The following is a 23,139-nucleotide window of genomic DNA, read 5'->3' on the forward strand; positions in this document are numbered from 1 at the left end:
GAAATTATTGAATGAGGTAATGTGCTTCTTTTAATAAATATTGTCTGATCGTCAAATCTAACACTTCTTGTACAATGTTCACCAAAGTGATACTTTTCTTGCTCTCCCTTCTGTTTAGATAATGCTGGGCAGGAAAATATAGCCAAAGATTACAAGTGAGATAAGAAATCTCATATAACACAGCACAATCTCTGCAAAACAAAACAAACAAAAAAAAAGTGTGACCTCAAAATACAGTTCACATTTACAGAGATGAAGAAGTGAAAAGGAATAATGAAATTATGCCACATGGCTTTTTTAAGGAGTTAAGGAAAAATAGAGAGTTTTATTTTGCGATTATTTAAGAGGGAAAAATCATTTATATTCCCCCAGAATTCATTTATATATTAGGTTATAGTTTCAAATGTGGGTAAATATGTCTTTAGTTGCAAAATTTCAGAGACAGGCTGTGCTTTTTTCTGGTAAAAGTCCAGCTCAGTAAGTTCTACATCACAGACCTGAGCGATGTGGGCTTGCCATCTTTCTTCAATCCAAACAGCTTTCTGGTTTATCTTCCTATAAAACAGAAACAAAAGACTGTTTTTCATAGGGTATTATTTTTCATTAGCAGAAAGATCTTTTATCATTTAGAAACTTTCCTTTTTCCTGGGATTTTTATTGCCTTAAATCTTGATATAGCTAAATTTTGTGGTTTACTAAAATAAAAAGAAGACAAAAGTATACTATAGCAAATACAGACCACCACAAAGTCATAAAATTTAACTATTTTAATATTTACTTCAGATAGAAAAGAAATAAGATCTTACAGATGAAGTTAAATCCCCAGTTCAGCACTAATCATGATCACAAGTCCATGTGAATTCAGCCTGTGTTTTAACTTTTACTGCACATCAATATATAATACATAGTATTGACTTAAGAGTTTTCAAGCTTATGTTATTATAAGTGACAGTGTATAATTACTTTCTCAGTCAGTATTATGTTTGCGATCCATCCATAGTGATATATCTAAAGCTAGTTAAATTATTTGTTATTAGTTGTGGCTTATGATAGTATTTTTTTCATTGCCATATTGATAGTATTTTTGGCATTATAAATAATATGGTAATGAATAACTTGGCACATGTCTCCTATATTCAAGAATATGAGTTTCTAAGATCTATAAATGGACTTGCTAGATCATAGAGTACATGCAACTTTAATTTTACCAGATATTAAACCTTCCACTCCTCAAGGCATTCATACCAATTTACACTTGTCTTGGCAGTGGAGGATAATAACTATTTCCCTCACATCCTTGCCAAATTATGGTGCAAAATACTGTTTCATCTCTGTTTCATTTTATTACCCTAAGTATCATTATAGAAGAGTATCTTTTCAGACATTTCTTTGCCACCTGACTTTTAATAGGCTTTTTACTATATAAAAGTTAAGTCGATCATTTAAAGCCATGGATTTCTACATATTTTCTTATTCTTTATAGTAATTTTCTGATACTCACATGGTATTGTTAATTTTCATTTAGATTTTTTTAAGTATGAAAATTTAAGGGTTTGTTTAATTAGATGAGTGTTTTAATAACTGTCATTTGAATTCAGCATAGTTATTTTTTAAATATGCAGGCTTTAAAAAGGCATCTATTATTTGACCTAAAGGAAGTGTAAGAGGAAAGTACTGCTTGTCTACAGCCTCTCAAGCACTTCTCTGTGTGGGATTCATGTTGTGTGTTAATTTTTAAAAATAAATATACAGTGTACTAATTTGACCTCATATTTCCAATGAGAATGTAATTAATTCTTTTTTCCTGCCTTTACTATGCCCCATTTCAGCAGTGTTTAATAGTTTTTATCACATTTTTTTGTAAAGTTCTCTCCCACTTGATTTATATTGCTCTGCTCTCTTATGGTTTATTTGGTATTTAGCCAAATAAATATTTACTCAACACCAGACTCGGTCTATCCTCTTAAAATTCTGATTCAATAAACCTAAAGCACAACACATAACTATATCTAGGCAGAGGTGCTTCTCAAGTCCTTTAATATCAGCTAGTCCCCCTGCACCAACCAATCTGAACAGAAGCCAGCAAGAGACAACTCTTACTATACTCGTGCATCCCAACAGAAGAGCAGCCTTGCATACATACAATTTTTATGAGCTGTATTTAAATACAATTGATCCTTGAACAAGTTTGAGCTATGGGGATCCACATATATGCAGATTTGTTTCATTAAGTACAGTACAGAACTGCAATGGTCTTTTCCTTATTATTTTCTTTCTTTGTTTCTTTGTTTCTTTCTTTTTCTTTCTTTCTGTCTTTCTGTCTTTCTCTTTCTTTCTATCATTTCTACAACTGATGACAATTCCTTCAGATCTCCTACAGTAGGGGAGCTGAGGAATTGGATTATCTAAAAGTGCAGTTTCCATACATCATGCCCTGTAAAGCAAGTCAACTATTTCATTGTGTGCTCAAGGCACAATTACCTTTTCTAATGTTAGGGGGAATATTGGTTGATTTAGACTTAAGGTATAGTTTGTAGATGCCTTATTGGGTGATTTGATTATAGAGGATTTTATTTGTATATAGTCTCCCTTTATGTGGACTGCAGAATGTGTAACTCTAACATAAGATGTGATTCTTTAAAATGGCCACCATTTGTTTACTATTTATTGAGATTTCTTAGGATTTTATAAGAAATAACTAATGCTTACAGGAATTTTATGTGAATTTTTGTATATAGTTGAGGAGATTGACATTCAGTTATTTACCCAAAGAGGCAATGTCAATAACTCAGTACAGGATGTCCAACTCAAAAATCCATGCATTTAAGATCTTTTCTACACTGTTTCTCATGTATCCTCCTAGGTGTTCAACTAGTTTCTCAAATTGAAGACCACCAAAAGCAAATTGATTCTTTGCAAAACAACTGATTGTCTCATATATTTCTTAGTCAGTCATGCCTAAATTTTCAGTTACTTTTGACCCTTTCTCATCCTGCCACATCCTATGCATAATCTCTTATAATCATAGTTTGGGGGATGTAGGGGTTGCTCAGCCATTGAGCATCTGCCTTTGGCTCAGGGAGTGATCCTGGTTCTGGGGTCGAGTTCCACATCGGGCTCCCTGCATGGAGCCTGCTTCTCCCTCTGCCTGTGTCTCTGCCTCTCTCTCTCTCTCTCTCTGTCTCTCATGAGTAAATAAATACAAATCCTTAAAAAAATCATAGCTTGGCTTAAGTTTGCTTTACACTCATCATAATCTTTATAAATGTCATATCCTTATTATTATACTGCAAATTCCTTAGTATCTTAAATAATGTCCAACTCATTATTGTTGATGTCTTCTTCAATGGAGATGATGCCCTACCAATTTTGAGATTATCTTTACTTTGGATGTCAGAGATTTCATACCATTTGTATTTTACCTTGAAGCCTTCTGTCTTGTATTTTACCTTCTATCTTGAAGGTAGAGTTTTTAGCAGATGGAAAAGAAAGGCATTCTAGGAAAGAAAAGCATGAGCAACGATGTTGAAGTAGGGAAATTCAAGATGTATCAAGTCATTTCAAGGACTTCAGTGGGCCCACAACTTGGGTTTGTAAGGTCAACTGAAGGTACATTGTGAAGAGCCTTAAGTACAGGCCTAGATGTTTTTGTTTGCTTGCTTTTGTTTTTTTATTTAGAGTAGCTAAAGTTTTGGGATGAGAAAGGATATCACAATGAAAACCTAACATTTAGGGTAAGTCAGTAGTGGTGTACAGAGGTGAACAAGAGGAGGACAAGAGACAATGAAGCTATTTAAGATTCATTTTCAAAAGTTCTGATAAAAGGCAATAAGGGCCTAGACCAGGGAGAGCCAATATTTTCTTCTTTGCATACCCATTTTAATCAATCCATAGTAGCTACCTAGACTCTGCTATAAAGAACTACTAAATTCTGACTGATAACCAGCATCACGCTGTATTAGCCACCACTGTCTGACACTGGAAAAGTAAGTGAAGAATGATTGCTTACCATTTTTTGGAAACCCTTGCCTACTCTAGGACTATGAGAGACCTACTGCTTAGCCTCTAACCTTTGCTATCCAACTTTAGTCATTGAAAGGCCAGTAACATTCAAGTTAAAATACTATCTTCCACACCCAATTAGAATGTCACCTTCCCTATTAAGTAATATTTCTTCTTTTAAATCCTATAGTAATTTTATCTGTCCTTCTTTGTCTCACTTATCTCTTCCTTCTTCTATTGTACTAGGCATTCAAGGGCTAGACTATGAGTCCCTTTTGATAGAATTCATGACTAATTTATTGGTGTATCTCCCACAGTACACAGTATGGTGAAGGAGTTATGTGTTGAACACCTGAAAGAAGAGAGATGAATCCCAATCTGGCCTGGAACCTAAGTTTTAATTTCCAGTCTCTACTAGCCTATGGGATTTTTCCATGTGAACCCTTATTTCTACAAAGAACATGCATAAACATAACTGTCTTATCGACCAACCAAAATAGTTCTCATTCCTAATTTCCCTCTGTTATCTCCTGATTACCTACATTTAAAATCTATGATTCAGGGATGCCTGGGTGGCTCAGCAGTTGAGCATCTGCCTTTGACTCAGGGAGTGATCCCGTGGTCCCAGGATCGAGTCCCACATCAGGCTCTCTGCATGGAGCCTGCTTCTCCCTCTGCCTATGTCTTTGCCTCTGTGTGTGTGTGTTTCTCATGAATAAATAAATAAAATCTTAAAAAATAAATAAATAAAATCTCTGATTCATCTTCGAGTATCCCTTTTTCTTTGTCTGTTGCACCCAATCAGTTAGTTATCAAATCTTTTCTCCATTGAAGGTTCTTCTCAATCCTCTCAATTTGTTCAAATTCTGCCCATTTTTAGGGCCCAGCTCTACTCTCCCATTTTATATAACCTTCCTTTATTGATTATTCCAGCCAAATGTGCTTCAAATTTGAAACACTAAATCCTTATAACATTATTTAGCAGTTAATCCAACTTTGGATTTAGCAATTAAAGCAACTTTGTGACATCTCTTATTTTTTAAAATAACTTTTCTATTATCAACTGACCCATTATGTGTCTATATTTCATTTATCCTTATTTATATCTCATTTATATATCAAAATTATATAAGAACTCCTTAAGGTCAGAGACAATGTATTCCTCCATGGTGTGTTCTAAAAAAGTTTCTTTCACAGTACTATGCACTTAATAGATACTCAATATATTTGTTGAATAACTAGTAAAACACAATTACAAGAATATATATTTTTCTATAAAAACATATGCAAGTTTAAGTAACTATTTACATACCATTTTCCTTGATCCATATTAGATACTAAAGTAGACTAACACATGATTTTTTTTTAACACATGATGTTTTAAAAAGGTGTTACTCATTATCTATGTGTCTGTAATTAATTTCAGACCTCATGTTCCCAGCTGATGGAGTTTTTGTATTTACATATTCATTCAGTAAACACTGAGTGCCAGCTTTGGCACAGAACTCTAAATTTTCTGTATTAAGAATAAAAATATTAATATGATATCATCCCTTCCCTTATGAATGAGTGTGAATAAAGTGTATATAAATTTAATACAAAATATATGCATATATATATATATATATACACACACACACACTTGGTCAGGTAGGCATATACATATTTAAATTGACATCAATTACATGAAGATCAATAGTCCAAGGAAAAGCTCAAGAATGAGGTAATTTTTAGTACAGCTCTATCCATGAAACAACTAAAAAGTATGTTGTAGTCAAAGCCACTTTGATGAAAGCCTGGAGGAACTTGGACTAATCATTTTCTCAGGTCCTGAGGACTCTACAGGAGCAGACTCACTGGGCAGCTCTTCATGTTGGTAGGTCAGTGAGGCATAATAAGAGGTAGGACACTAACCCTTTATCTTTCCTTCTATTCTGAATGACAGCCTTGCTGGATAAAGTATTCTTGGCTGCAGGTTCTTCTCATTTAGGACCCTGAATATATCCTGCCAGCCCTTTCTGGCAAATTGAACTCCAATAAAATTTTTTTATTAAAAATAAACTAAAAAAAAAAAAAGGAGGTAGGACATCCAACCAACCAGGGAAGGCATTAGGGGTGTGGCTCTAGCTTTTGCACTGGTCAGCACCACAAAGTAGTGCACTAGGATAGGAACACTAGTGTTCATTATGTATCTAAAAACACAATTGAAGGGAAAATACAAATCAAAACCACAATGAGATACCACCTCACACCAGTGAGAATGGTGAAAAGTAACAAGACAGGAAACAACAAATGCTGGAGAGGATGTGGAGAAAGGGGAACCCTCTTACACTGTTGGTGGGAATGTGAACTGGTGCAGCCACTCTGGAAAACTGTGTGGAGGTTCCTCAAAGAGTTAAAAACAGAACTACCCTACAACCCAGCAATTGCACTGCTGGGGATTTACCCCAAAGATACAGATGCAGTGAAAGCCCAAGACACTTGCACCCCAATGTTTATAGCAGCAATGTCCACAATAGCCAAACTGTGGAAGGAGCCTCGGTGTCCATCGAAAGATGAATGGATAAAGAAGATGTGGTTTATGTATACAATGGAATATTACTCAGCCATTAGAAATGACGAATACTCACCATTTGTTTCAACATGGATAGAACTGGAGGATATTATGCTGAGTGAAGTAAGTCAATCAGAGAAGGACAAACATTATATGGTTTCATTCATATGGGGAATATAAAAAACAGTGAAAGGGATTACAGAGGAAAGGAGAGAAAATGAGTGGGAAATATCTGAGAGGGTGACATAACATGAGATACTCTTAACTCTGGGAAATGAACAAGGGGTAGTGGAAGGGGAGGTGGGCCGGGGTATGGGGTGACTGGGTGACGGGCACTGAGGGAGGCACTTGACAGGATGAGCACTGGGTGTTGGCAAATTGAAATCCAATAAAAAATACACAAGAAAAGAAAAATAAATAAATAAAAGTAAAAACAATTGAAAATATATTGTTATTACACTTTTGCTTCTAAAACTTATAAATGAAAAAGAACTTATAAATGTCATACATTTTTAAAGAAACGTTATAGTAAAAATATAGTCAAGAAAGTAAATGAATAGAAAGTACAAAATCTTATCACATGTTTTTAGATTTCCATAAGCCAGAACAGAACTTTATAGAAGCCTGAACTTGGTCATTATAATATTATGGGAAAATATGAGAATACAAAGGAAAGCAGACCATGATATTATGCCTCTTGTGTTTTCTAGTTGGAAAACAGAAGCCCCAATTCCAACTCTAGCACGGCACTTCTGCTAGATGTCTGGGTGAATGCTAATCTTCTCACATTCTATGACTTGATAAGTTTCCTTAATTTTAACATAGAGGTGATCCTGTACTACCAACTTCATAATGAAGACATGGGGATAGATCCTTACAACTAATATGACAGTCCTTTAGTTTTAGATAATAAACATGAAAGTGCTTTTTAAAGTTTTAAGTGAAAAATAAAGGTAGACTATTATTAGGAGCCCATGAAAAGAAATATGACTGTATGACTGCTATACATAGTGATATTACTGTGATTTTAGGATTTCTACATTAATTCAAAGGGTTTGTATTCTGACTTTCCCACTTATTAGCTGTGGAACATAAACAAGATACTTAACCTCTCTATATCTGTTTCTCCATCTCTAAATAGGGAGGCTAACAGAATCTAACATAGGAATGTTTTGTGGACCAAATGAAGTGTATGTGTTTAGAAAGGTATTTATCATGTAGTAAAGTGCTATCAAAGTGATTGCTAGAATTATTGAATGGTGAAATGTAGGATTAATAAGCACTAAAATAAGGACAAGACAAATGAAATACAGAAAGGCCACACACTGAGTTGTCATAAATGTTCCTCTATCAAAAGGTACAGGTAAGAGGAATGCCTGGGTGGCTCAGTGATTGGGCGTCTAGCTTTAGCTCAGGGTGTGATCCTAGAATTCCGGGATCGAGTCCCACATCAAGGTCCCTGCATGAAGTCTGTTTCTCCCTCTGCCTACGTCTCTGTCTCTCTCTCTCTGTGTCTGTCATGAATAAATTAGTAAAAAAAATTTTTAAAGGTATAGGTAGAAACCATTGCTTTACACAATCTAGGCTCAGACAGCATAATTGTTTAGTTCGGTCCTTCATAAACTTTGATAATAAAAGAAATAATAGATAAAACTTCCAAACCTCTCTATTCCTGTGTGCTGTATCCAAAGGTAATTCTTAGCAATGTATTATGACCAGGTTTGGTACAAAGATGTACAAGTTAATACAACTGGTTTCCTAGGGGAAACTTCTACCCTCTCCTGGAAGATATTTTATGAATCATCCACTATTGGACAATATTATGAATCATCACTACTTGGTCTTTTAAATTAATTGCCGGACTGGCTCTATATTTATTGATAGTACAATGAGTCTTTCTTATCTCTTTAACCTTCACAAAAACACATGTTCCCTGTGCCCATTTGTTTAGAAATTTTCTAAGTAAAAATTTTGCTAAGCTTTTCCTAAATAAAAACTTTGCTAATTTTTTCTTTGCACATTAGTTTAAATATTTGCCATATAAAATTTTGTAATATATTTAGACCAGTTGAAGATAGTCAGTGATAACATCCCTATGTAAATATATTGTGTAATATTAGAATTCTAACCTTTTATTTAGCATACTGAGGTTTCCCCTCATGATACCCTATTGCTAAATCAAAAAATCCATTTGTTTTCAAATTATTTACCCTGTAATTTCATTTGGAGAATCAAAATGACCATCGTAATTATAATCAAATACTGGCTCACTAACCACATTTACTCCATTTCTTTCCATGGTGTGTTTTACAAGAAGAAAACTGTGGAAGTAATCCCACATTTCTAAAAAATAATAGAATAAGACGTTAAAAACATCTACCTTTATTGAACACAGAAATATTTTCTATAATAGGGAGATACATTTAAATAGCATCAAATTCTGTTTCAATAATTGTCAGTGGTGCTTAGGTAATTCTGAAAAATAGTCCATGTAACAAAAAGAATAGTCACATTGATAGGGGTACCTGGGTGGCCCAGTCAGTTGTGTGTCTGCCTTCAGCTCAGGCCATGATCTGAGGGGTCCTGGGATCAAATCCTGCATTGGGCTCCCTGCTCAGTGAGGAGTTTGTTCCTCCTTCTGACCCTCCCCTCCTTGCACTCTTTCTCTCTCTCTCTCTCTCTCTCTCTCTCTCTCAAATAAATAAATAAATAAATAAATAAAATCTTAAAAAGATAGTCACTTTGATGATACTTCCTGTTACTGAGGTAGTTGCAGTCTTGAAATTAAGTAAAATGTTTCCTTTAAAAAAAAATTATTTATTCATGAGAGACACAGAGAGAGAGGAAAAGACACAGGCAGAGGGAGAAGCAGAAGCCTGATGCAGGACTCGATCCCAGGGCTGCAGGATCACACCCTGAACTGAAGGCGGACACTCAACCACTGAGCCACCCAGGCGTTCCAAGTAAAATATGTTTCCAAATTCCTTTCTAGTACTGAGGTGCTTTGGGGACAGTTATATTAAATCATGGTCAGAATATACACATTGCTTTATTGATTATGATTATAGAGACAAACATGTTGCACTTACTTATGGTGAGTGTCAGTAAAATTTTGTTTTGTGATTAGCCATTTACAGCTGAATTAGATTAAAAACAAATTATTGAAGTTCTAGTCAGAAGGCACCCAAAATTGAAGTAAGCTGAAAAAAACATAACTATGCCAGAGATCTTCCTATTTCTAAATTAAAACATTAGAACATAATGACTCAATATCAGGGACAAATTGCGAAAAAAAAAAAACCAAAGATGTGTTTAATTTATAAGTTCATAAAGTCACTTAGGTGTTTTAAAATTAATAATCTAAATGAATACTTACCTTTAAATGCTTTATACATAGGGACCAAATTACTTGTGATTAAAACATCATATTGACTACCAGAAGTCCTATTATTTGCTGTAAAACAAATTTGATTAACTCTAGCTAGTAGAGAAAATATAACAAAATACGTAATCAGTAAAATACTATTACATACCAATGAAAATTTATTAGCAGCTAAAACATAGGAATATTAAGTACTCCCCAGTAAAGGTTATCAATAAGGCCAGCAGTTTTATGCATTTGATACCTATAGGTCGAATGGTGACCTTCAGAAAGATATGTTCAAGTCCTAACCCCCTGTACCTGTGAATGTGATACATAGGAAAATCGAGTCTTTACAGATACAATTGAGTTATGGGTCTCAAGATGAGATTATCTTGGATTTAGAGTAGGCTGGTGTTTTTATAAAGACAGGAGGTTCAGAAGAGGAGAGATTCAGGGGAGAAGGCACTGTGAAGACACATGCGAAGATTGGAGTGATGTAGCCATCAACCAAGTGATGCCTGAAGCCCCCCAGAAAGTGAAAGAGGTAAAGAAGGATTCTCTCTAGGTTCTCTCCTTTAGAAAGAGCATGGCCGGGCCATCATCTTTATTTTGGACTTCTGGTCTCTAGATCTATGCGAGAATACAATTCTATTGCTTTAAGCTATCAGTTTGTTGTAATCGGTTTACAACAGCCCTAGAAAACAAGTACTGTAACAATATGAAAGCATTGATATTGAATGTGCACAAAGTAATAGTGCTGTTATAAACAACTCTTCCAAAATCAAATGTTCCTAAGAAAGTAAGTTTTAACTCAATGCTCATGACACCACACATGATTGGTTTGGAGGACTGGGGGATGTGCTCCCTGGCTTAGTGCCGGACATGTGTGGTCCAGAATCAGAGTGCCTGGGTTGAAAGCCCAGCTCTGCTGCATACCAGCTTAACCAGTGGAGCAAAGTGCTTTGTCTTATGACATTTATATCGTGGAAATATCATGAGGATGAAAAAAGCTGCAAGCCTATAAATGTTTATCATAATGTTTTTTTATATTTAAATTATACTTGGATATGCGAACCAATATTTAAGTGAAAGGCCAGTGGGTGGGTACCAAAAACCAAGGAAAAACAAATTGTTGGGGTCTTTTTTCTTAAAATTTCACATGCTATTCACAGTCCTCAGAACCCTAGAAGCTTTCTCTATTTTTTAAATTAAGCTCTGAAAGTTGGGATAGCAATCTGGACAGTATTACCTCATTTTCAGAGAAAAGTAAGATTAGTTTCTGATGGAATTTCTAACAAACAAAATAGTGGAGAGTTAGCAAAGAGTTTCATTTAATCCTTAATATTTTAAGACAAGTTGTTTAGTTATTAATTTCATTTCCTGGTTGAGGCAAATATTTATATATCAACCAATGCCTTACGGCTCAACAGATATAATTTTATATGCCAATTTTAAAAATTATTAATAAAATGTTGCAACTACTTAAGGTTTGCATAAGCTTGGGAGCTCTGCAGATATTTTAATAAGATATATCAGTTTATTTATCCTAACTCTGTGCTAGGTATTTATTTATTTATTTATTTTATTATTTTTTTTTATAAATTTTTTTTTTAATTTATTTATGACAGTCACACAGAGAGAAAGAGAGAGGCAGAGACACAGGCAGAGGGAGAAGCAGGCTCCATGCACCGGGAGCCCAACGTGGGATTCGATCCCGGGTCTCCAGGATCGCGCCCTGGGCCAAAGGCAGGTGCCAAACCGCTGCGCCACCCAGGGATCCCTGTGCTAGGTATTTAAATTGATATACTACTTCTTTTCACCAAGCCTTTTTTTTCCCCCACTCTAAAAATCCCTAAGCTATAAATCTCCAAATTGACCTCTTAGGTCATGGCTTACAGAAAAATTAAGCCAAATATCAGGAGTAAATCCATTCTCAGAAGCTGAAATTGTTGAAAATCTCATGAGTGAGTTAATAAAAATGACATTTCCTGCTAAATAGGGAAGAGATTTCAGTTCAGAAAAATGACACTGGCTTTTGCATGTTCTGAAGAGAGATGCTTTCTAAAAAAACAAAGCAAAACAAAACACAAAAAAATGTAAAGTTCATTCAGCTGCTTAATCCACAATGTGAAATTGTTGGACACAAGCATGCTCTGTGTGTTACAGGCGTGAATCCCAGTCTGATTTCTTGCTACAGGCACAGCTGCATGCACCGTACAGGCCTTAGCTTGGGTAGCAGCCAGAAAAAATGTGTTTTTTAGATGCCTTGTGTCCCTCTCCAAAGAATCTTCAGTTTTAAAATTAAACCCTAAATCTGCTGACCTCTCTAAACATCTGGGCCAGATTACAGCTGATGTGCAGTTCCTACTGCAAAATTTATTAGTCTTTATTATAGCTGTTACATGGCTATAGGTCACCCCACAACCACTGGAAGCCTCCTGGGCAGCCAGTTTTGCCCAAGCAGGTAGTTTCGGTGGGGGAGCATATGTTTAAGGCACATGCCCACATCCAGCTGATGAGGGCTTTCTAAGTTGCTGCCCTAAAAAAGAGTTATACTAACCAGGAGGATAGAGGAAGCCGTGGGTGATATTCTCGTCTGCTAAATAAAAGGAACACTTTTGGCTTTCAGAAGGAGCAACTCTGACATCAGCCCGCAGACAGTCTGGGACAGTGGGAGGAAGAGGCGATGTGTCTCCCTGTTGAAAGAGAAAAAAAAAAAAAAAAAAGTTACGCCTACAGTGGTGGCTAACCCATTACCTTATATGGTTTGTAACTTCCCTAGAATGTTTTTCATTTAACCTTTTCTTATTTTCTTAGTGAATCAGGTCTACGCAAGCAATGGAAATGGGTGTCTTCAGCAATGTTTTCTTCTGTGGTTCCCTTCTGGTTAGGAACACTGGGAAGGCAAATCAAATACATCCTGGAAAGGAATATTTGCAGAATAAAATCCTGAATTGAGAGCAAATGAATAATGAGAGCTCCTGCTAAAAAACAAAAATTCTTTTTAAGATCTAACTTTTAGTTGGTGATGATATATGGTGTACTTACATGTAAATATTGAAAGTAAAATAAAAGCAATTCATTTTTAAAATGCACATACGAGGGATCCCTGGGTGGCGCAGCGGTTTATCGCCTGCCTTCAGCCTGGGGCGCGATCCTGGAGACCCGGGATCGAGTCCCACATCGGGCTCCCGGTGCATGGAGCCTGCTTCTCCCTCTGCCTATATCTCTGCCTCTCTCTCTCTCTCTCTCTCTCTGTGTGTGACTATCATAAATAAAATAAAATAAAATAAAATAAAATAAAATAAAATAAAATAAAATAAAATAAAATAAAATAAAATAAAATAAAATAAAATAAATAAAATACCCATACGAGGGACACCTGGGTGGCTCAGTGGTTGAGTGTTTGCCTTTGAATCAAGACATGACCCTAGGGTCCTGGGATTGAGTTCTACATCCCCACTTCTCCCTCTGCCTGTGTTTCTGTCTCTGTGTCTCTCATGAATAAGTAAATAAAATCTTTTAAAATATACAGATAAAAAATAAAAAATAAAATAAAATACACATACAAACTGTTGGGCAATCTGAGATTAATTTAAAGCAACTTCAGTTATCTGAACTTACTTATTTGGGGACTTAAAAAAATTGTAGCTGTGCTTCATTCATCATGTAATATAGGAATATGTTTTTTGCAATTTTCTTTGTAACTTCATTTAAAGGCTAAAACAATAATTAGTCCACTAGCAGACATCCTATAAATATGCTGCCTAACCCAAGTGTTTAAGGCAATATAGTCTTAAATCATCATATTTCAATTAGCATATAATCATAAGTAAACATTTCACTATTCATTTAATTTTTTTCAGATTTTGATTCATATGAACATTACTGCCCATAGTGTATATATTTCTTAACAACAAAGAAGGTTTAATTAAATTAGGATATCCTTCCCTTATTTACTGCATTGTAATAAAAGCAAAAATTACCTGGTGTCTAAATGTATAGAGTAATCATTTGATAATATATACATGTATGAAATTATCACATGGTGCATTTTGAGCTTACACAGTGTTTTATGCCAATTATATCTCAGTAAAGCGGAGAAACATAAAATGTGAAAGATCAGTTTACAAAGAAAAAGGCAAAAAACACTGTACTATATCCATAGGCAGGAGAGTACCATGATGAGGTATAGAATAGGTAGGAGAGGGGGGATCCCTGGGTGGTGCAGCGGTTTGGCGCCTGCCTTTGGCCCAGGGCGCGATCCTGGAGACCCGGGATCGAATCCCACGTCGGGCTCCCGGTGCATGGAGCCTGCTTCTCCCTCTGCCTGTGTCTCTGCCTCTCTTTCTCTCTCTCTCTCTCTGTGACTATCATAAATAAATAAATTAATTAAGGAAAAAAAAAGAATAGGTAGGAGATGAGGATGGGGGAAGTCTGGAAAGCCAACAAGAGAATGTACTCCCTAACATACTACAACACTCCAGTTGGAGAAGACTATATGGAAGTTGAGTAGACCCCTCAACTTAATTGAACACATTTATTTCTGCTCCCTTCCAAAATTCCACTAAAAGAACATTAATGATGAAAACACATAATAGATAATAAATGTTCAGAAGCTGGAAATCAGATCAACATAGTTGTTTACTATTACATTACAACATGACTTAGTAGACCACTAAATACTGACATTGAAAAGCCGTGACTCGGGAAGGCACAATGGAATGGATTCCTACTGCCAAACCTCAAGGGTAGAATTTGGGAATCTCCTAAAGACAGGCAATGCACATAGGGCCAGAAAGAAGAGACCCGGTTGAAAGTCTGTAAAAGAGGATAGATAAAAAGTTTACTCACTGGAGAAGTTGAACCAGAGAGATGTTCAGTCTAAGGACACAAGACAGGCCAGAGAGCAAGTGCACCATATTGAAAGCAATGGGATTAAATAAAAATTTATATACTGCATGGTAAGACTCCTCCCATTATCATTGCTCACATGAAGGCTGCCTGATTCTATATGCTAGGTCAGATTAAAAGTGTCCTTCTTTGGGAAACAAACCAGCCTGAAAGGAAAACTAGATGCTTACAATTGGAAATTTTCCCCCAAGAAATGGCTGGTTCTTATCCTGAACAACCTATCAGCCTATCAGCTGGCCAGCCCCAGCCATGAAGCTTAGCACCTCTCCCTTAACATATAAAATTATAACCAAGGATCACCAAACATTTTGTCAGGGTTGAAGAGGAACCATGATAAAAAAGAGACAATGCAGAGAGAGAAGAAAACTTGCTCCTTAGAGAGATGAGAGTATACAAGGCATCCATACAGAAAGAAGAGAAAGCTATAGAAAAGGAGAGAGAGCTCTTTGAATTAAAAAATATATAAATATGACAACAGAAATAAAATATTCAGTAATATTTATAAGATGAAGTTGCAAATATCTCTCAAAAAGTAAAATTAAAGACAAAAGATGGAAAAATTAGGGAACATATAAAAATATTAGACAGTGCAGGAAATGTTATCTCCTATTAATTTGAAGAAAAATTATCTCTAAAATTCTAATAATTCTTAATAATTCCACTAAGTATATAGATGGAATAAGAATTTTTAAGATGCATAAAGTCTCAAAAATATATCTTTCCTTCTTTCAAAAATACATCACAACAAACAGTTCTGAATGACATAAAGGGGCATGTGAAGATGTTATAAAATGGGAGAACCAACAACATCAATTGTGAGCCTCAGAGACAACCAGAATATTGTGAGTTGATGTTTCCTGCCACACGTCTTATTCATTTTACTCTAAAACTTCACAGGTTTTGTACATTTTACTTGAAGAAATGTACAGTACATAAATGTAGCCATGGGTGTATTCTCTGTAATGTAAGGAAGATAAAACCCCTATTTTCAACAGTTAAAATTATAAAAATGTTAAAGAAAGAAGTGTATTATAATTTTTAGCAAAGGCTGCAGTTGGGCAAAAATGTTTACTATTTTCTCAAAGTAGCACAGACTTTGAGTTGGGGAAAATGGATCAGGATGGCTTTAGTCAGAAAGTACTAAAAAAAATTATACTTTTTCTGTTTACTGAAAATCTTGTTTCTTACATACCAAACTTGAACCCCAAATATAAGTGTATTGACACTAGGGAAGACAGGATGTGGCCTCCTTTATAAAGGTGAGATTATGCAACAGGCAGCACTCTACCAGGATGGGGGGGGGGGGGGCGGGTATGGTCATGTCATTTCTGAGTCCTGGGTTCCTGAGAAAGCACAGCAAACCATCCTCCCATCCCCACATATAGAAACAGCTTCAACCCTGCTAGCTTTTCAGAGTTCCTTAAGAGTTTTTTAAGCTAAAGGATAGAGAGTCAGGAAAACAATAATTAGAACTCAGACGCTCAGATAACATCTGAACTCTCTAGCTCTCAAAATTCTTCAAGAGAAGTAGATGATGAGCATAGACAGGAAAGTGAGATGCTTTCATTTATAGTCTGGCATGGGGTTAAAATAATACTTGAACAGTGGATAACATTATTTTTATTGAAGTTATAGCCTTTCTTTACCTATAGGCTGAACATAAAAGCTAAAGTTATTTATTTAGATATTGGATTGTTACCATCTAGTCTTACAGTAAGGATAATGACTATATACTTTTAAAATTCTTATTCTGGTCATAGTTTTTTCCTACAGGGAAAAATATTTCTTATAGTTCAAAAAATGTGATACATAAAAATGTTCTTAGTTTTTTAAAGAATCATAAGACATAATTAGATCATAATTTATATTAGTGCTAACAAGCTTTGGAAACAAGAAAAGGCTATTCAAAAATCCAATGATATACACATATATATCAAGAGAAAGGGAAACATTGTTTAAGTGTGCTAGATTTTCCTCTCTCTAAAAGTTCTTTGATATACATCAAATTTATAAGGTAAATGTTCTAAAACGTAATCATAATTTCTGCTCTTAATTTCAATTTTTCACCCAGCAACAGAAAAAGCAGTTCACATAATCCTACTGAGTGGCCCCAGAAGTGAAGCCCATATATAGTCTAATAGTTTTGAAGCTCTTGTTGCAGGACCGTGATTTCAAATCACAGCTACTTCTCCAGAACTCTTCTGAGATAACAATAACAACAACAAAAATTAGAAAACCCACCAAAACCACAGAAAAACAAAAGCTCCATAAAACTTCAAGACACAAGCCAATTGGGCCCATGCTCCGAAAAGTGCTTATTTAAAGTCTGATTTTTCAAACACAGGGCTGATTTACAACATTTTTATGTGAATCTCAGAACATCCTTGTATGTAATTTTCTTGAACCACAACATACTAACGGAGTAATTTCTGAATTAGAAAGCAGAAAATTGCTAGAATTCCATCCTGTCACATGGAGGGAGAAATACTTAAGTAGTTCTGTGGGATCAGTGAACAGACAGCAACTTTTGGTAACAAAGAAGCTAGTTTTAAAACAATAACAAAAAAGAATTGTACTAAACTCTTGGTCTGAGCCCACTTAAAATCTCCTTGCCTCTGGTTTCCGCTAAAGCTCATATAAATTCAGGAATGCAAGACAGTAGGAGAAAATATTAAAAACACAAACATTCCCCTTAACTCCACACAATCCCTGATACCTGGACTTTTCAAAATAGAGAACTAAATCATATGATTGGTCTTGAATCATACCGCCTTTCTCAAAAACAGAAACAAACTATTTTAAGGAATAAGTAACTTCACATTGTTGTTCCACAGTATGTTGAAAAAAATCACAACCTGAACATTTTGCGTAATAGGAAAGTGATATTGCCATTAACCATACACATGAACTCAGGTAACTGTTGGTAAAATATTTGCCCACATTGGAAAACAACATCAGTGCTCTCCTACCACTGACCACAATTAAACCATTGTCAGCAACAGAGTTGGTGTTCAGAACACACAAAGTTTCAATTAATAGTGGGCAAATATGCTTATTTTTCTCCAGAAATCTTGAATTGGAACAAGAAGAGTAAATAAACCAGATACAACCAATCACTTCCCTGCCATAAAAAGTATCTCTTGGCTAAGCAAGAATATTAATAGGTTGAGGTTTGTCAAAAGAGTCTTTGGACCTAAGAGATCACAATTTTCTTTACAAAAACAGCTTCCTGATTATTTACCCTTCTAGTTGAAAGTACTGCTTTGTCCTCAAGTCTTTAAAAATAATGGCTGGGATTAATGTAGCCAATGCATTCATTCAGAAACATTTACTGGGCAGCACTATTGGGCGAGGATACATTAAATAGAACCATCTCTTCCCTGAAGGAGTGTTTTGACTGATTTTTGGCAGACTTTAATTTTTGCTTTCCTTTACATTTCCCTGGTTGCTAATGAGGTTCAATTGCTTGGCTCATATATTCATTGCCCATTTATTAGCTAAGATGTTTGTCATTCTCTTGTTTATTGGAAACTTATTAGCCATTCTGGATTTTAATTACCATTCTGGATACTCATCTCTTGTTTCTTACATACAATGTAAACATATTCCCTCATCCGTAACTTTGTCTTTTTGTCACACGTTAGCATTAATATAGCCAAATTAACCAATTCCCTCTGTATTTGTTGTTGTTCTTGTGTCCTAAGGAAACCTTCTCTACCCCAAGGTCATAAAAATACATGCAAAGGAAAATATGGATTTGCTGTTCACATTTAGGTTTATAAATTCACCAACAATTTAATTTTGTATATGGTGTGAGTTAGAGATCTGACATTTTCTTCCTTTTGATAGCCAAATGACCCAGGGTCACTTATCGAAAGAGAGATTGTTGGACAGTGAAAAAAGAAGAGAATATCAATAATTGAATTCTCAACCTCAGCCTGGAGAGACCTATGATATAGCACATCTCTACATGTAAGTCTAGCCTGACCTAGGGGAGTACTAGATACTTTGGGGAAGGATTACTGCTTATTCACATTATGTTCTTTGTGCCTACCATGATACACAGCAGAAAGTAAAGTATGTGGTAAATAACCAGGTAAATGTAAAGCCCTTTATAATCTAGTTAGCATCACCTTCTAGGTGCATCCACCATGTACTTAGGATGTACAAAATAGATAGTGTGCCTCTGTGTTTCCTGTTGCCACTCTTCAAAAGCTTCTTTTCTACCTGCCTTATCAATTGGCCTGTACACATCTTTTAATTTCTCCAGGCAAAACATGATGTGTTCCCCTTTTGCACCCACATAGCACCCATAAATACATTTGAGAAATATGTGGGACATTGTCTTACAAGACACAGGCCAGCGAACTCCCTTTGGGATCTCTACTGAAAATCAAAATTCAATTCTTAGAATATTAGGGAACCACAGATTTTTTCCAGCCTTCATGGATCAGTGGACACAGGAACTTACTGGTTTTGGTACTGTATATGATCTCCACAAGGGCATCTTGATAGCTTTTCCAAATCCACTGACATATTCCCTGTGATATAGAAGACAGTATTCCTTGTTCTGCATAATCCTGGACCTCCCAAATGGCATATTTAGTTCCTCTGTTGCTGCTACTAGAGTAAAAATAACCTAAAATAAAAATGGTTGTAAAATTAGCAAATGCTTCCATGCATAAAAGCATCATCATTCTCTGATGGTTTATTATGCACCTGTTTCTCTGATAAATATTTTACATTCTTAACCTCTTAATCCTTATAACTCCGAGGCTATTACTGTTCCATTCTGTTCCATTACAAAACTAGGGCTTAGAAAAGTAATTTGGCCAAGCAGCTAACAGTGCATAGGACATATTTGAAGAGATGAAACCTCAAAACCAAAAGGACATACTTTGTAACAAAGATGATCTACCTTAGTAATTATCATAGGAAAGATATTGCAATTTTATAAAGAAAAGTATGTCCTAATGTACTTATTTATTTTTATTTGCCTGTTGTAATATTCTAAAAATCCATCAGTTATTGATGGTTTAAAAACCTACAAGATATTCATGTCATGTCAATAGATTATAAAAATATTGTCGGGATCCCTGGGTGGCGCAGCGGTTTAGCGCCTGCCTTTGGCCCAGGGCGCGATCCTGGAGACCCGGGATCGAATCCCACGTCAGGCTCCCGGTGCATGGAGCCTGCTTCTCCCTCTGCCTGTGTCTCTGCCTCTCTCTCTCTCTCTCTCTGTATGACTATCATAAATAAATTTAAAAAAAAAAAAAATATTGTCAACCAACAAAGATATTTACTGAACTCTTACTGTGTGCCAGGCACCATTCTAAGTACACATTAAATTAACACATTTAATTTTCACAAAAACTCAATAAAGACGGTATTCCCATTTTACAAATGATGCAACAAGCCTAGTGAGTTTAACACAAGAGCACTTGGTGTTATTCTGTATGTTGGCAAATTGAACACCAATAAAAAATAAATTTATTATTAAAAAAAGAATATTTAAAAGATAATAGGTAATAAGAATGTTGTTACAGGCCAGGGACTGTTCTAAATTCTTTCCATGCATTAACTCTTTCAGTTTTCACAACGACACGAGGTGGGTTCCATTATTATAGATGAGGAGACTGAGGTACAGAGAGGTTAAGTGATTTGGCCCAGTCACACAGCCAATAAGCTGCAGGGGTAGGCAGTTTGGGCTATTCACATGTAACAAAAAGAACAGCCACAACCATTTGAAGGAAATTTGTTATGTTCCTGGAACCACTGCAAGTACTCCAGGCTTATGATTATTGTTATTAGATCAGTTTTGTGGGATTTTTTTCTTCCTGTATATCAGCAATACAATCTTGATGTTCAAAAGCTTCTGTGAGTTTATTTTAAAGGATCCCCAAAAGGCAATATTGTGTTTTGTTAGGCCTATACACCAAAGACTTGACCTATTTTCTATTGACTTACTTTGATCTTCAGGGAGATTAAGCATTTGATTCACATGTTCTAGAGAAGTATTCTACAAGACAACGTGGGCAAGAGAAAGTAATTCAAAGTGATAACACATGTTGTAAAAGGCCATCAGAATTCTTTCTCCAGTCACACCCAAATGTTATACTACTCAACAAAGAGCCAAACCAGCTTGAATTTAAATTCCCATTCTGCCACTTGCTCAGAAATACTTTGTGTGGGAGTCTGCAGATACAAGAAAATGGGGCAAAGCATTTTGACAGCAGCTAGAATCGACTACTAAATTGGCAGGACAACGTCCCTGGGCTTCTCAAGCTAATATGAGTACAACTCACCTGAGGGTCTTGTTAAAATGCAGATTTTGATTAGTAAACCCAGTGAGGCCTGAGATTCTGGATCTCTGATCAGCTTGCAAGTGAAGCAGATGCTGATCCTGTGACCACACTTTGAATAGCAAAGGGCATTCTTAACAGAGAAGAATTTGGACATTTGTAGTCAGGTAGACCAAATTTCTGTGGCCTTGGACAGTTTTCCTAGCCTTTCTGATCCTTCTTTTCTCCTAAAACAGAGACAAAAACATCCACATTGTAATGTTTTATTATGATGATGATGATTTTTTTTTTGATGATGATGATTTTAAATGGCAGTTTCATCGAGGTAAGCTATAGATAAGGAATCCATACCCCTACCCTGATCTTGGCTGTGGATTTGACTTTTATTGGACATATTGACTGGACTTTTTTCTGTTCAAGACTCTTTTGGTCAGCATTTATTTATAAATACTTATTGATCTATGTGGTGTAATGTTACTTTGAGGATTAGAGAAAATCAAGTCTTTGCTGACTCCTGGCTATAAGGAATAATTCTTACCTGAGACAGTGGATACTTATTGAGTTCTACAAAAATATTTTTAATTTGGCATCAGATGCACCTTGACATTGGTTTTAACTTGATGGACTCTTGATAACTGGGCTCCAACTCCATTCTGAAATCCCAGCCCCCATCCTTGTGTTGCAGTAGGGTTGGTCCTTAAATTTGGAACTTCTGTTCTGATCCCATATCTTTGGGGAGTAGGGGGATCTCCTAGCACTGGAACCTCACCTTACTGAGTCTCCTGGGATCTGAAGTCAAGCTCCTGAACTCAGCCAAGTGCCTGATCCACTAAAAAGACCTGTAAGAAAACTTGCAGCTGTAAGAGCGTTCTGTTGATGAAAGAAATCAAAGAGCTCCAAGATTCTACTGTTTTGAAGGGTTAAGGACATTTAGCTCACAAGGGAATTAATAATTTTCAGATAGTACTTTCTAGTTTACAAAGCATATTCACACACTCAATCTTACAATGTATCTCCTCTCATCTCCAGACAAGTTTCAGAGAAATCACATACATTTACTTAGGTAAATACCTAAACTAGAACACAAACCTGATCATCAGCTACCCTGGTTGTAACCCCGGTTATAGATTTACTTGCCCCTTTACATTTTTATGAATATGTGAAGTTATTACTTACACTTTGTAGCTCAGGGCATGAACAATCTAGAGCATCTGTGGGCAATGCAACAGTAAGGCCACAAACAGAAAACTTTGACGCTTCCTCTGTATGGGATGGCTCATAAAAAGGTACCTTCAGAAGATGGTTTAAACTACCGTGGAGGCCATTGTTTGGTGCTGGTTGAATGTGTAGAAGATCTGTTTTTAAAAATAAGTTCAAAGTAGTTTTATTTTTTTTAAGATTTTATTTATTTATTCATGAGACACACACACACACACACAGAGGCAGAGACACAGGCAGAGGGAGAAGCAGGCTCCATGCAGGGAGCCTGGTGTGAGACTCGATCCCAGGACTCCAGGATCACGCCCTGGGCAAAAGGCAGGCACTAAACAGCCGAGCCACCCATGGATCCCTCAAAGTAGTTTTAAATTAAAAGGCACAACATCTATCTAGGAGATGGGAGAAAACAAAACCTCCTTTAATAAATTCTCTTGTACTGTATCTGCCATCCAAGTTAGTGACTCTTCCCCTCAGGTTTTGTTTTTGGGTTTTTTTTTTTTTGGAGGGGTGTTTTTAGAGAGAGGGAGAGAGAGGGGTGAGGTGGGGACAGGGCAGAAGGAAAGGGAGAGAGAAATCCCTCCAAGCAGACTCCCCACTGAGCAGAAAGCCTGATGTGGGGTTCAATCCCACTACCCCAAGACCATGACCTGAGCTGAAACCAAGAGTCAAACTCTTAACCACCACCCAAGCACCACTGCCCTCTCCACCAGGGTGTCTATCACCTCCTCTTTCTAGAGAATGGCCATATTTGTTATAGAAGCTACAGGCACTTCCAGGAACTATTT

The 23,139-nt window shown here is 36.1% G+C and overlaps 1 pseudogene; it reads right to left on the reverse strand.

The window, feature by feature from the left end:
- Positions 1–386: 386 nt before the first annotated feature.
- The window catches only part of LOC144296136 (ectonucleotide pyrophosphatase/phosphodiesterase family member 3-like), a 40,884-nt pseudogene continuing 18,131 nt past the window's right edge, over positions 387–23,139 (reverse strand).

The sequence above is a fragment of the Canis aureus genome, chromosome 1, assembly GCF_053574225.1.
Source record: "Canis aureus isolate CA01 chromosome 1, VMU_Caureus_v.1.0, whole genome shotgun sequence".
Classification (NCBI taxonomy): domain Eukaryota; kingdom Metazoa; phylum Chordata; class Mammalia; order Carnivora; family Canidae; genus Canis; species Canis aureus.